This window comes from Corvus cornix, chromosome 20 (genome assembly GCF_000738735.6).
Source record: "Corvus cornix cornix isolate S_Up_H32 chromosome 20, ASM73873v5, whole genome shotgun sequence".
Classification (NCBI taxonomy): domain Eukaryota; kingdom Metazoa; phylum Chordata; class Aves; order Passeriformes; family Corvidae; genus Corvus; species Corvus cornix.
The window spans coordinates 3,096,290-3,112,403 of NC_046349.1; the positions used below are offsets into that span (position 1 = coordinate 3,096,290).

General features: G+C 44.3%; 1 long non-coding RNA gene across 2 annotated transcripts in view; it reads right to left on the bottom strand.

The window, feature by feature from the left end:
• Positions 1 to 7,575: 7,575 nt before the first annotated feature.
• The window catches only part of LOC109144307, a 30,198-nt gene continuing 21,659 nt past the window's right edge, over positions 7,576 to 16,114 (bottom strand). Inside the window, exon 4 of one of the 2 annotated variants that reach the window (XR_002044979.3) lies at positions 7,576 to 7,814. This is a non-coding gene — a long non-coding RNA (uncharacterized LOC109144307). Of the gene's footprint in view, positions 7,815 to 12,407; positions 13,181 to 16,114 lie in introns of those variants that run through there. The other variant, XR_002044980.3, reaches the window with a different exon arrangement.

Here is a 16,114-nt window from a genome sequence, read left to right on the forward strand (position 1 = left end):
CACACACTTCATAACAGGTGTGTTGTAATGTTATTAGCAGGCAATGATGCCAATGCTTCGAGTTCCTTTAATTTGTGCATTATTAAAGAATCCTTGCCTCATTCTCACATAACAGATTCCAGAATTACCTTCACAGAGGTAAATACCACAATGCTGGAATAACTATTGCCTCTTTGCAGCCATCAGCTCTGCCACAAAGCTCTCTGTAAGACACAGGTGCAGCACTTCTCCATCCTCCCCAGCCTTGCCCACAACTCAGTTCGTGTTTAATAGGACCCGAGAGAGCAGAGACAAAGAAAAAGGGGTTTTATGCACATACAAACACAGCAAGGAAATAGCACAGGAGATAACATTCCTCTGGCTCTTGGCTGGAACAACAAAGGGTTCTGAGGCTGAGGAAGAGTGTGGCTGAAGGGAGAGGAAGGCAGGCATTTTTATTACTTGGTGAAGTGAGGAGTTAATTGAAAGGAGTAACACGTTTCACTTATTGATATAATTGGTTATATTTTAATGTCAATATGTTTGGTAACACTCCAGAAATGGGATAAAGGTCTCACAGGGAGCACCCTCAGACACCAGGGACATAGAACTTCTGGCATGTACGGGATTATGCAGGTGATGAGTTCCAGGGTTCTTGGAATCATGGAATCATGGAATATTTTGGTGGAAAAAACCCTCTAAGATCATGAGCTCCATCCATTAACCCAGCATTGCCATGTTCACCATTAAACCATGTCCCCTAGTGCCACATCCACACACCTTCTGAGCACTTCCTTGGAAGTGTACAGGCAGGCTTTTGTGCCTACACACCTCTGGATGCTCCTAAGGCCGTGTTTATGAATATTTCCAAATGGACAATAAAAATATCTGTTTTTCTAGCACTAAAGTTTATTTACAGTCAGCAGGGTTAATGGAAAATTGTTATTATGATGATTTAAGAATGGATTTTACAGAAAAACCAGAAAGATCTGGTGGCACTTTCATCACATGGTTAGAGAAAAAGATCTTTACATTATTTTTTCTGCATGTGGGTTCAATATCCTTAACAAAACGAGGTCGATATCATGATCTGCATTGTTCAAATATGAAAACAGAGCCAAAGTGTGCTGCTTCTCTGGGGTTATATGCAATGCAGTGTCACCGTGTGCTGATGGAGTGGCAGGTACATCACAGGTGGGAATTTCTCATTAGGAAATACCTGGAAAGCAACAAGAAACGATACTCACTTTAATCAAATAAATGAGTTAAAAATATGGTGGTGATAAAACGCTGTTTAATCTGATCTCATGGACAAAACTGCACTGTGCTGTAAAAAATAATAATAATTTCTCTCCAGCCTATTACACTTCTCAGTGTTCCTGGAGCAGAGCGGAGAGAGCAGGAGCTTTCAAAAATTTCCATCTGCAACGAGGTTTTAAATAGTCTCACACAAACATTTCTTGGGAGAGTAAGCAGCTGCACGGGCACCAGTTCCCTTGTGAAGGGGAGGGGAATGACAGCGTCAGGGCAAGGCTGGCGGTGGGATGCTCCAGGACCTGTGAGCCAAAATAAGGATTTCGACAGCCAAAGGCATCAGTGAAATTATAAATCATTTCAGGAGTCTCCTAAAGAGCTGGGTGGAGTGCATTGCAGGGATCAGCTCAGTTCAAGGAAGCAGAAGGTGAAGCGTAGTGAAAGGAAAAAGGAAACAATTTAAACTGCTCATGTGTGGAGTCAGTCTTAAATTAACTGTAGGGAGTCAGGAGAGCAACGAAGTGTCTTTGCCAACAAGACATCTCTTCAGTGAGAAGTGGTGGCCAGAAAAGCAAACAAAATGTTCATTTGCATTAAGAAAAAGCTTGAGGAAAGCAGAGAATTATTCCTTATCTTTAATATGAAGTGACACCACACCATGGATCCTCTGCTCAGCCTCTCTCTCCAGTCTTATGGGAGGAGAGAGCAGAAATAAAACAGGTTTGGGGAAGGCAATGAAAATGATTAAGTGAATAGAAAGCTGAAGTGTGTGGAAAGATTAAAATATTAGAACTATATATCTTAGACATTAGAGGAATAAGGGGAGATGACAGAGAGAAATAAAAAAATAGTGAAAGTGATGATAGAGATATAAAAAAAGTTGAAGGTTTAAAGAAGGTAAGTCAAGAACTCCTATTCCTTGAACAGGAGGTGTATAAGACAAAATTAAAAATCAATAGTTTAGACCTTCTTTACACACTTAGTGATGCTCAAGAGAAGACTGGCATCTGTATAAATTGTGTCCAAGTGTACATTGGGAACAGTAACCTGTAACAGGTAAGAACCATCACAGTCCTGAGCTCAGCCCAGCCATGAGTTCTTGAAGTCTGAATGATTGGGAGGTGTCTCAGTTCATTAATGGATTTACTGCGTCTGCTCCTGAAGCAGCAGGCAGAATGACTTCCAGAGACAAATACAGTTTTACATATCTCTGCACTGAGATAGAGATCAGGGTTGGATTTCTTCTTCTTCTTTTTATTTCTTTGGAATTAATGAAGTAGAAACCTCTCTCTGTGAAATCTACAGCAACAGGAATTATGCTCAGTGCGTGTGTCAGTAGAAATCAGACGCGTTCCAGTCAGACACCACACCTTCTCCAGCAGACTGTTCTAAGTGCTACAAGATGACGAATAACAGATTTCTAAAACACTTCCAGAGCTGTCCAGCACAAAATCAAATGGCTCTGTGTGGATCAGTTCAGCCAGTGCTGGGAGAGGGGAGCTGACATCACACCAGGTACCACGGCCCCTCTCCGAGCCAGGACAAGGCCGGGCTTCTCAGGGACAACACAAGAAATCCTGTGCCCAGCCTCATCCCAAGGGCCCTGGGCAGCTGCCCTGACTCTTTTTCATGGTGAAAGAGAGATGGGAGACTGATGGGAGGCACTGCCATCATCTCAGAGTGTAAAGCTGGTCCTACTCTTTGGCATTTATTATAAAGTGTATTTCACTGCGCCAGCAGTACTCTGGGCTCGGCATTTCCAGGGAACTGTTACACTTCTCCAAGGGTTAATCACTTGGCTTTTGGCCTCCTGCCTTATAACTCTGTTTGGCATATCCTACAATTACTACTTGGAGAGTTTTATTACTTAATTATGCAATCAGCTATTGTTGTTTAACATGCCATCAATCCCTCCCCACCGGCCCCCTGATATTCCCCCAAACAAGTTTCCCTTTTCAATCACATTTCTCAAAAATTTTCCACAAAGCAAGGAACTGCCAAATTTGTGCTTTGATGAATAAGGTGTAAAGTTTTCCATTGTACAAAATCCTTGCCCATTTTCTGTGTCTCTCCCACTCCTCCACTCCCGAGCCCTTTGATTTCAGGCTGTGATAATATATGTAGTCACATTTACCAGCGCTGGCAGAAAGCAGCCAGAGCACCTCATCCTTTTTACTACATCTCCTAAAAACAAATTAAGACTCCACCAGACAAGCTGTTGGCTTGTGTGAACATCTGCCTGGCACTTCGTGGGCTGCTTGTAGAACATTCCCAACCCCTGAACTGTGTCCTCCTATGGATCAGTGGCTCAGCCCTTTCCACCCAGTGCACGTTTGGTGCAGTCATGAAACATCCCAGTACACTTTAAAGACCAGGTTTAGTGCTGTTGTGTCACTGGAGGAAGATGAAGAGAACATTGCCATGCCATTCAGGAGGGTTTGGGTCTGGGGAAGAGCTCTCAGTCCCTCACTACTCCTTCTTATTCCATGGTCCTCCCATCAAGAGAAGCAAGGCTGAGGTTCTGCAGCGGTTCCTGGAGGCAAAAAAATGCCACAGTGAAAAATAATTTTAAACCAATTTGGTTGTCATCCCCAGTCCCCAGTGCAAGGGTGTGCTGATTTATGGCAACCTCCCAAAGCTGCCCCCAGACTGTTTGACAGCCCAGACAGACAGAGATTCTTAATAGCGTGAAGTGCAGACCCATCCCCTTCCACCTCCAACATCTCCCCTGCTCCAGGACCACAGCTCCACATAAATCTGCTGTGCCTGTGCCAGGGGAATTGTCTCCCGGCCTCCTGCAGCTTGTAAGGGCCGTTTCAGGAGATAGAATTAGTACCTTGATGCTCGGTATTGATCTCTGTTTGATTTATATTCCCTTGATCTGATTTTCTCCTTGGCGTCATGAGTATAAATCAAAAGTAATGCCCACAAGAGTCAGAAGTTATGCTGGCTTTAAACTTGTGTAAGTGAAATTGAGCTTCCTTAACTCCAGGCTTTTCTGGTGAAAAGGGAGGGCAGAGTAAAAAGATCCCCTGCCTGACTCGTGGGAATATGAAATAGCCAGTCAGTGTAGGACGCAGTCTTCAGCCATTCCTTTATTTTATTTCCTGAATCTGGATTTCAGGTGAAAGAATTCATGGAGTCTCTCTCCTAGAGTTAGTTTTGAAACATCCTTGTCTGCAGTAGCCAGCAATCCTCCCTTTTGGACCTCCATGTGGGAGCTGAATTAAAATTTCCTTGTGGGATGTGAGGAGGAATCTTAGGAGGGACAAGAAATGTACTTTTGCAGTGTGATTTCCAATGCGTGACCATTTCGTGTTGAGTCATTCGGATAAAAACCCACAAAGACACCAAAACTCTGTAATCAGTTTTTATTTCCAAGGGAGTCTTCGATGGCCATTCATGGTCATATTCAAGGGACTGATATGGCCTGGAGATTCTCTTTACAAAATTTGGTGCATCTTTCTAAGACCACTCTTCAGATGTCCTAAAATATCCATTAATTTATCGTGAAACTCTCGTGTGCTGAAGAGCTGCTGAGTAATGGAAAAAGGAGGAAGAGTGGTCTGCATGCACTATAATTCTTCATTGTGGCAGATGCAGAGAGGGTTGAGAGAGGTCTGGGGGGATCAGGCTGCATCCTCATGGAGTGAAAGTCCACTCCAGGTAATAGAATTGGTGTGAAAAATTTATAAAGGAGAAAGCTTCCAGGGGGTCCCCTGGCAGCAGCCCGGAGGTTCTGATGTGACTGATGGAAAAAGTAAATGTATCTGAGCAAAGGCCAGGGACCATAAAAGGCTTTGTAGAGAAAATGGACCCTCTTAATTAAGTTCTGTGTGTTTTTGCATAGCTGGGAGGTAGAAGTGCTGGCCTGTCAGGAGAAGCCATGCAACCTGCTCCTCTTTATTTCTCCTTCGTGTCCAGGCATTCTTCAGCACCTCCCTCTCGGCCCTCTCCGACAAGGCGCAGAGTGGAATTTTAGTAGAAGCATTGAGAGGTTTCTTGAAAAATTTTATTTTTTTTTAAACCCAACAGTTAAAAAGCAGGTACCTGTGGGTGTAGAGCCAATTATTCATATAGTATCTGTATTGCCATAGCTTGCTTAAATTTCATTTAAATATAAATGGTCTACATTTACAACACTTGCTTAACCCCAGCCTCTTTCAGTCCTTTGCCTTTAAATTACTGACTATCATGCTTAGCCCTCAAGTGAAGGAGTAAAGCTGTTAAAGGAATGCATTTGCATGCCAATGGTCTGAGACCACATCAAACCCACCTCAACAGATTATTTTGAGGTTTTGTCTGATTTTGTATTTGTTACACCACGCTTTGAGAGAGCCCTGCTGCTGGGCTTCAACACTCCCCGGGGGAAGGCTCTCCACAAAGGCCACATTGGGGCAGGAGGCAGCAAACCAGGGAGCACCTGCAGGAGCTTTTTGCAATATAATCCAGCAAGCATCATCTCATAGCCTTGGGGAAAGAGAAGGGAATCAATGCAGGCAAAGCAATGCCTTTTCAGTTTGTTGTCAACACACTGTCAGCTCTTTCTTGTATTCCCTGTCTCCTGTTAATGCCAAAGGGAAAGGGAACTGATGAGGGATTGGGTTTTTTGGGTTTAAGCCTTGCTGCAGCTCATGTGAGCAAACACACACACGCGTCACTGTGTGAAGGGTGTCAGCAATGGGCTCTTTCATTTATACGATGCCTCATTTCTTAGGGTAAACAATAAACACTCTGCTGAAATTCCAAAGAGCTTCTGGGATTAGTTGTAGTCTGCTGGGAAACCAATTACTCTCAAGCTCCAATGCTCTTTCAGATTGCGACACTTGCTAAATTGGGTTCAGGGAGCGCTGGGTGGACAAAAAGGTGCGTGTTGTTGTTACTCCCTATCGGAGCGTTCCCGTGTCTGCTCAAACGAAGAGGGGAGCATTGAAGAAAGCTATTTCCCTCCAAACACCAGGCTCCATCTCCGTGTGACAGCAGACAGAACAGAAAGAGGTGCAGGGACAAGAGGAGATTTGAGATGAGCTTTGCTCATCGCTGCAGGATGGAAATACGAGCGGCTGCCTTTGATTAATGTATGCCCAAGGTCACACATGCAACTGTAACAGTCAATAGCAATCAGATTAGCGTAATGTATTATTCAGTGTTTATGATGGTGAATTTGTATAGCGCCCGTGAGGCAGCTTTGATCCCCTTGAAATGTTTCCTGAATGCCATTTGGGAATGCCACAAAGCCCAGGCAGCACTGTGGCATCTCCAGCTCACGTTCCTCCTGTCAGCAATGCATAATTACCCACCTCTGCTGCTCCTCCTGCGCGGACACACACTTGGATTTAATTGGTCTGCAATTGGTTTCCAGCCTGACTTTTTTTGCCCCTAGGTGTTAGGGAAGCAGGGGAAATAATCAAAAGTAATGCATTTAATTGAAGGTCCCAAGTGCTTTACAAATACTGCTTCATTAGACCTCGCTGTAAATAGGTGATAGCTTTATCCAGATGCAGTCCTGGCCCATGGATGAGCATGCAGTGCCCTGTAGGATGCAGCACCACTCTGTGGGTTCGGTAGATAATAGTGCATAATTTATATTTTATTTATCAATCTTGCCCTCTAGAGCTTTTAAATAATTTTCAACTCACTTCATATTTTGAAAAGATTTTTCTAAACAATTCTACAAATAATTTCTGGGTTGGTTTCTTTTTTGCTGTTTGTTTTTTTTTTTCTCTCAGTTCTCTGCAGAAGGATTGAGGAACTAAGGAGAATTTATTCACATATAGGCCAGCTCTTTGAAAATGAACAATACTACACAGTGGAGAGGTTTTCGACACAGTCCAGTACAAGAACTTTTAAATTTAAAAAAAAATATGTCTTGTTAATGAGCAATTTGTTGGTGAGTGGGATGTAAGGTCCATTCTGTTTAGTTTTATTGCACTCAGTCTATCACAGGATCTGGAGGTGTGGATGCACAGGGTGGGCTTGGCATGGGACGGGCTGCACTCACAGGTTCTTTTTCTGAAGGAGAAACCCAGCATTGCCCTTTAACCAAAAGTGCTGCTGCTCCCAGACAGACCCGACAGGGCAGGATGCAGACAGGAGAGGGAGATCCTGGAAAGGCCTGGTAGGAAGCTGACATTCCCTCTGGAAGGGATTTGGAACTATGTGGTCTTTATGTTCTTTCCAACCCAAAGCATTCTGTGACCTATTCAGGTAAATGATGCAATGACAGATAAGGGGACCTGTGTAAACCCCAGAGGAGAGGAGGATATAGAAGGGAGAGCAGGTGGTGTTTCTTACTGAAAGGAACTTGCTGGGTTAGATGTTTTGTTAAATTTGGATGCCAAACCTTTATTTGTCATTTTGCACTCCGGTAAATAATTTTATACAGTGACTCACAAACCCTTACTCAAAAACTAACTCAGTCCAGTTCCTTGGAGGCAAGTCATTCCACATGGATTGAGCATAGCCAGGACGCTGCGAGCTGTGCCGCATCAGCAGGCAAGGCCTAGCTGGGGGAAGCTGTGCTAGGGCTACCTCAGGGACTTCTGTTATGTCCAGTCTTGCTCAAAATCACACTTACTGACCTGGAAAAACAGGTAGAAAGCACAGTAATTAAATTCCCAGGTGATACCTAAATTGGAAGGCACAGCAAACAACAATGGGAAAACCATTCTGGGAAAAACTCTGATGGACCAAGAGAGAAAAGCAATGAGGCAATGTACAATGAGATGAAACCAATGGATGGATGGGTTGGTAGGTGGGGTTGATTGGTGCTGGTCGGTGGGACATACTCAGCAGGGCTGGAGAATATGGAAAAACCAAAATATCTGATATTTCAGAATATATTTTTGGCAATGCAGCACGGCTGCGAGTAAGTCCACCAGACAATTAGAGCTGAAAGACTAGAGGCTTGGGAGGGAGAAAAGATGAGAATATTGTCCATAAAAGAGCAGCTGGGCACATGTAGAAAATTGTATTCTGTTACGACCACTTCAACACCAGGAAGAAGTCAACAAATGAAAAACAATTAAGAAGAAATGACAGAGAGTAATCTGATAAATAAAAGCTGTATTATGGCAGTGTTGCTGAACTAAAATTTGAATTGAGGAGGGACAATTACAGTGAGCAACAGGTATTTAGGCTGTAGATAGGAGCATTAACATGTAGATAGAAACAGAGGCAGGGACTCCTGGCGGCAGCCAGAAAGTGCCCACAGGGGAAGAGAGGAAAATATTGGCTGAACATCAGCATCAGTTCCCTATTATCCGAGCAATTAGTCCTGTGGAATGAGCCCTGGAGAAAAGTGCTGACTGATTTTAAACTGGTACAGTCTGAGAACTGGGAAACAAACCATACAGCAGCAAAGAGCCTTTCACTGGCACAGGGATTCAAAAATTCCTCCTTTTCTAGGAGCTTTGTTTATAGCTCTTGACAGTTAAATCACCCTGACATTTGATATTGTGACTGTTCAAAGGACTTTGGTCTTTACCACTTTCATTTTTACACATAGGAGGGCAGCAGTTAATAAGGAAAAACCTCCCAGAGTGGATGAAGGACCTTTCCTATTCATTCTTGGTAAAAAAAAAATGTGAGCAGAAGACTCAACCAACTTTCATCAAACTTTCTGATGCTCTGAGTTCTGGGAACATTTCTGCAGCTCCCTGGTGTCCTGCTGCCATCCTGTGTGGCCCAGGCACCCTTGGGATTATTTGTGGAAGGCTTTAGGATAGAGCAAGACATATTTCAGCTGACTCTTGTCAGTCTCTGGTTAAAATGACATCAAAGTGGTGCCTACTTGCTATGCAGGGTGGAACTATGGTGTAAGACATTAAGACATTCCTTTGTGAAAAGGGAAAATGGCTTCTCCAGCTCTCCCTTTTTGTTCCTTCCCAGGAATTACGAAAAGCTGCACACTTAAATCAAGCCCTATGTCGTGTTTCTGCAGGAGGAGACCTTAGGTGCTGAAAAGGGGGACTTCAAACGGTGATATATTTGTGTGGAAAGAGTCAGCTGTGAATGTGACACCCATTTCCATAGCTGCAGGAGAGAAAAGGGTGGTTTGGATACAGGAACAGCTTTCCCTCTAGCCTGAGACAGAACAGAGACAGATAATAAGGTCCTGGAGCTCATGCAAATGTGCTTCCTTTTTGAATTTATGCTACTTTGAAGCTAGCCCAGCTCTGAGCAGTGGGTTGGACAGGGTGACCTCTAAAGTCTCTTCCAACCTGAATTATTCTGGATTTGTCATTGTAATGCTGCACTTTCATCTCACAAAGACGTGTATGGCTGCCCAAGGAAGATCAGGACTGCTCCCAAAGCATGTCCTGCTGACCATCTCAGCAGGGGGGAAGGGACATATCTGTTCCTGAGGCTTCCAGACATTTTTAGGGAACTCATTATGTTCTAGATAAATTCACAGCATTTAGCACTCATCTGCCAATGCAATCTGTTAAGTTTGTATCAGAAGGAGAATTTGACCAAAATGAAGGCTTGAGTTTCATGAGAACATTCACAAGTGAGTGCTGAGGTCTGCCTGCTGATGGAGGGCTCAGACTTCCCAGCACGAATCCTGCCCCGAAGGCTGGATCAGGATGCTGAACCACAGACCGGAGCCTTCACCCACGCACAAGCCAGGAACCCCACGGAATGGCCTTGCAGAGGGCAGGGTGTGCCACCAGCCTCTGGCCATTCCCCCCTTCCCACCCTGTGCCACCCGCTGTCCCCATCCAGTGCTGCTCCCTCCCCACAAGGACTGGTGCTGCACTAAGTGTCAGCAAACAGCAGCAGCAAGAAGTGCTCCTGCAATCATTTTATTGCTTACACAATGTTTGTACTGCACTGCAGGATAAAAAGGTTCTTTCATATCCAGTGCAGGAGCCAACCTCAATCCCTATTGTACCTTCTCACTCACTTTATTAAGTTTACTTCATTTCTGCTCTGCCTCTGTACCTCTGTGCCCTCTGCTGTGTGTACCAAATCTTATTGACATTTTAATATTAAATTATTATGACAAGAAGATATTCCACTTGCTAAGTAATTTGTTTTATTCAGAGGAAAATTGGAAGCTGCAGAAAAACCATTATGAAAGATTAAGACAATGGAGTGATACTGACTGATATAATATAAATTATTATTTTGTCAGCAGCACACCCAAAACCTCTACTAAAATTTTAAGCAATAAAGCCAACAAGTTAGAAAATTAAATTTGGGGGATAAAAAGAATATTATGCACACAGGAAAAAAAAATAACATCAGACAGACATTACAGAAACACACATCCCAGAGACATCTGCAGGAACCGGAGGGGAATCCATAGATGAGCACCTGGCCTCAACTGGGCTCATTCAGGGTGGGTTTGTTGGAATTGTCATTGACTTTGGGACACAACTGATTCCCACAAAAACAGATTGATAAGGAATTTCTTTAAGTGATTGTTGAAAGGTATATCCTTATTCTGTCATCTTTCCTTCTCCTTTTGAAGGCTTCAGCTTCGGCCCTGATGGAGGAACATGCAGTCCCTGTCCCTTATTTCTCTCTGCCTTCCATCTCCTAAAGCTCTCGAGATGCTCCAGGAGCTAAAATCAGCTCCTGCTTCCTGCCTTGGGACAATCAAACCTCAAATACTGGAAAGGAGGTGACTTCAAAAGTGACATGTCATGGTTCACAGGCAGCCTGGGGAGTGCAGCACATGTCTTTGCCGTTCCTGTGCTCCCTGCTCAGCAAGGGAAGCAGCTGGTAGGGATCGTGCTCTGGCAGTAAGCAAAGCTCCTGATTTCTGGAAATGCCTTCCTGCTTCTAAGGTAGACCAAAGCTCCCAGGAAATCTGGGGAATAAGGAGCCAGGGAACATGGCTGTCAAAGAAAGGATAATTTTACATGCAACTTGTGGTCCTGCAGTTGGCATTTCAGTTAAGATGTGCCACCTTTTGAGTAAAGAACAATTAACCAAAATATTGCTCCCACCTGGCAATTAACCTCTAATGCAGTAGAACCTTAATTTAAACAAAATTAACTCATTCTTTGTCATCATATTTTCAAGAGCGAGGTTGCTGTTGGCTTCCTGGACACTCCTGGTTTGAAAACACCGTGTGTGTTTAGCTTAGATACAATGTCCTTTGTTTGAGCAACCTTGATAACACACAAGGGGAGCAGTGGTTTTATATGGCTGTGTGAAAAGACTGTGCATTGCAGATACACTCAGGAATGAAATGCCTGGATTCTTCCCATCTCTAGGGGTCTGAGATGGGTAAAACTGCCAAATGCCTCTGACCTCGTACAGAAGCCAAGGATCCACATCTTCATGGTCTAACTTTGGCTGAGGAAGTTTAAATGCTGTAGGTTTCCAGGGGAGGCAGTGAAGCGGGCTGGGGAGAGACAAAAATCAATCACTGAAATCCAGTTAGGCTTGTACTGGAAATCAGAACAAGCTGCAAAGCTCAGTGCCTGTGTGGGTATCACTGTCCCACACAGGCTTGTGTTCCACACCCCCAGAGACACCTGAGGGTTACCTGTACATACCTGCTCAAATAACAGCCCATAAAACGCCCTCGCAGAGGGCACAAGTTAAGGCACATACCTTTTTGTGAACCTAATAGAGCACGGGGACCAAAATGCTCACATGGCTGCAGTCTTTTCAAGGAAGGTGAGCTGATACCAGAGCCATGAGCTGGCTTTTGGCTTTGCTGGGATTTATTTTTTCAGATGATTGCAGCAGCTCTGTGACTACAGGTCAGTGTATAAGCAGCTTTATCCTCTACTAGCTGGATTTGTCCATTAACTCACTCTAGATTAGAAATGAGCCCTCACTACTCACATTCACTATCTGGAGGTTTGCATATTCAAAACCAGTGGCAATATTCCTACTGCAAATCTAAGGAAGATGGGGCTTGCAGAATTTCTGGATGTCTGCAGTGTTTCATCTCAGGGTTAGCAAGAGAAAAGTAACTATTCTTAGGGAAGTAATCAATTCTTTAGCTAGGAAAGAGAAGTGGCTGCCAAACTGGAATTGTGGCCAGTATCTTGTCCTTTGTTGTGAGGGTGGGGAGGCCCTGGCACAGGGTGCCCAGAGCAGCCGTGGCTGCCCCTGGATCCCTGGAAGTGTCCAAGGCCAGGTTGGACGGGGCTTGGAGCAACCTGGGACAGTGAAAGGTGTCCTTGCCCATGGCAGATGAGTGGTACTGGATGATCTTTAAGGTCCCTCCCAACCCAAACCATTGTATGATTTTATGATGCTTTAGGCAGCTCTTCAGAGTTTGTGGTGCAAGATTTTAACTTGCATTATGTCAAGACACCAGAAAGGAGGTTGTGGATGGAGGGCTCTCAATTCCCAGAGCAATTCCTGTGCCTGAGAGCAGCATTTGATGTTACTTTCCTGTGGGGAAGAAAAACTACCCAGCATCTGGAGCTGGCTCCTTCCACCTCTGCTTCTTGAGAACACCAGGGGTTGCACCAGGGTAGTGTGACATTTTCACACTGAGTCAATTTAGCAGTTTTGTCCTTCTTTCCTCTGGGCAGCCTGGAGTGGTCATGTTCTCCCTTCCTTCACTGTTTAAGGCAGGAGGAGAAAAGGCAAAGTCGTGATTTGTTGGGAAATATAAATTACAGCAGCTGCAAAACAGGGGAAGAATTTGGTTCATGGGCCTGTTGTACATAATATCACACTGAGCATGTGAGGTGTTTGACTAACATTTGGGAAAAAAAAGATTCATTAACCAACTGGAAAGTTGATGGATTTCTTGAAGATCTTTCCAAAATTCCTATTATGAGGACAGCATTCTTGTGTACTAGACATGGAGTCCCTAGACACTTAACAGATGGAGTTAGATCACAGTCTGTTTTTAATCCTTGGATGATGACCTCAATTGCAAAGGTACTGCTTCTCATCTTGTCCTGGCACTGATCTGGCTCCTCCTAGCATTTCACACTTGATGCTCAGCGGTACTGAATATAAGCTGAAGAGAAAATAGAGAATTAAAAGTGTTAGCTCATTTTTTAAGACTCACAGAAACACCATCACTGCCGGTGGGAGACAGCGAGGGAATTCAGGAATCACTGTGTCCATAAAGTATTGTTATCATATTGAAGTCTAACTTTTGTAGGTCTATGATGATCAAGTTTTGAAGATGAAAGATTGGTCTGTAGAAATTACATTATAGAACAGACATTAAATATTAATCTTTGTGTACCAGAGAGATTTTGGATTACAATTTATGATCTAGAAACATCTCTGTGTTCCCTCCACATAAAAACACTGATTGTCTTGGTAAATGCAATTATTTTTGAGGAGAGAAAACAATCCAGGTGGAGAGCCAAGCCCAATATCTTCATGTAAAGCCAAGGATTTTTAGTCAAGTACCAGTGACTGTGGTCATGGCATGTCCACGGGAGGGCAGCAAGGAAACGTCATCTCCTGTCTGGATTTTCCACAGGGATCCCACAGCTCTCAGGGGCCCCCAGAGTCAAGGCTGGGACTGTCCTGAGTGGGGACAGCAGGCTGAGGAGCAGGGAGAGGAGCTGCCTCTGCTCTTCAGGTGCCCTGAGATGTGTAAAGACACAAAAGCTGTATAAGTAGGTGATTTCTTGGCTGAGTTTGCAAAGCGGAGCAGAATAATCATCTGGGGTGAAACTGTAATTAAAGGTGTGCCGATGTTCCCAGTGAATGAGAGTAGAGGAAAAAACATCACTTTGGGATGGAAGGTTAATTTAAATGCCAAGTTTCCCTTCATATTTTGAAATAAAATTTGAATTAATCTGGAGATTAAATGTCACTTTGAGTGCATGTTAAAAAATGAGCCAAACTTGCCACTGCTAATGTGTAACTGAACCAGTGTTTTCAGATTGCTTTGCCCCTGCTTTTGGTTTATTTTTATTACGGCCATTTTTCCCAAGTAAAACCTGAATTCATGGAATGTGTCAGGGCTTCTGTAAACTTTTCATGAGTCAGGAGCATGGGAGCACCTGGGAGCACCATCCCAAACCCAGCCCCTGCGGGTTTCTGTCTCAAAGCCTTGCCTGGGTCAGTACCTACCCATGGCACAACTGTCCCCTGTCCCCTCCCACGGCAGAGACTCCATATGGAGACCTAATTCCATAGGGGAAGGCACTGCTGCAGCCACAGCCCTGCTGACTGGCAGCCAGTCTCCTGTGGTGTCAAAGGGACTCTTCCAGTCAACAGCTCTGAGCTGAGAACAGAGGAGAACTGGAACAGGAGGAGAGGTTTCCAGAAGTGACATGCTCGGGCTGATGGCAATTAGGCACGAGGGCTGAGTGAAGAGAGATGTTTAATAGGGCTCCAGTGGAACTGAAACCATGGGCTATATTAATTGTTTTTTTTTTTAAATATATCGATCTCAAAAGCTTCCACCCAGCAAAAGAAAAAATAAAAAAGACACTGCAGAACGATATACTGAGCCTTATCTTAATTGAACATTAGGAGATGTTCCTGTGGCCAGCTGGGGGCTTTTGCTGGTTCAGCACTCAGGATGGTATCTCCCAATTACTGCCATTAGCACCGTACTTAAGGGAAACGTTTTATCCTTTCCCAGCGAGGCTGAGCACCTGGAGGTGTCAGTGTGGATGAGCGAGGCTGCAGACCTGCAATTTGTTCTCGTCTGTTGTAAGTGCCCTTGTACCTGCTTTTAACCTCTCACAAATGCAATCTAGCTCACTTTTTAATTTATTTTTTTTTTTAACTGTTGAGTAAAATGTCTGAAATTTCTTTAGAGAAAACCACGGGATTAGAGATTCTTAGCACAGGGTGCCCAGAGAAGCTGTGGCTGCCCCTGGATCCCTGGAAGTGTCCAAGGCCAGGTTGGACGGGGCTTGGAGCAACCTGGGACAGTGGAAGGTGTCCCTGCCCATGGCTGGGGAGAGGAACTGGATGAGCTTTAAGGTCCCTTCCAACCCAAACCATTCTGTTGTTCTGTGTGCAGGCAGACTCTTAAGTTACTATGGAGAAGACAGCAGCTGTAAATTCACAGCCACTGGAGCTGCCGTGGTGGCTGCACTACTGAGAACCAGCAGGCTCGAGAGTGATTTTCTGTAGGTAATTTCTGGCTATTTGCACACAGGAGTTTTGCTGGTTTATTGATTTACCCATTTCTTCCAGCTGGATTCATTCCAATACCAGAAATTCAGTTTGTCACATTACAATTTTCCCTTTGGAAATGATTTGTGGCAAGAGCACTACAAAGGAATACATCGGCTTCGGTGTTATAAAGTTATAGAATGGTTTGGGTTTGAAGGAACCTTAAAGCTCCTCTCCTTCCACCCTCCTGCTATGGGCAGGGTCACCTCACCCTAAACCAGTTTGCCCAGTGCCCCGTCCACCCTGGCCTTGAACACTGCTGGGGAAACATCTATTTAAAAATCTGTGTTTTTTCACCACCCAAAGCTTAGGGAGATGGTTTTTCATTCATCCACTCCTTTCCCTGCTGGCTGGAAGTGCTGTCATACTGGAGATGTCTTATGTTATGCACAGACTTGAGGAAAGCAAGATGTATATTTTCCTGGTAACTTCTCTATTTTTCTTGGTTTTTGGGGCTGTTCCAGTATATAGTAACTCCCCAGATTTGTTTTCAGGATGCAGGCTGCTCCAGATGAAGTTTGGAGCGTGGTGTCTGGAATTTCTGCTGCCAGGTTATGCTGTGTGGAGCTGCAGAGATTTTGTTTATCGTGTGGTTTCTTCACCAAAACACCCAAGATCGTGTTTTTCTCACTTGTCTCCCGAAGACATCACAGAGTGATAGATGATAGTCATTTTGCATAGCTGATTGCTATCCCAGGCCCTCAAGTGATTGCTTGAGCTTTCTGAAGATCTCTGCCACGCATCACTGCCTGGGTGAGCAGAGAAAGTTGAATATGACAGAGGAGAAAGGGCTCCCAAG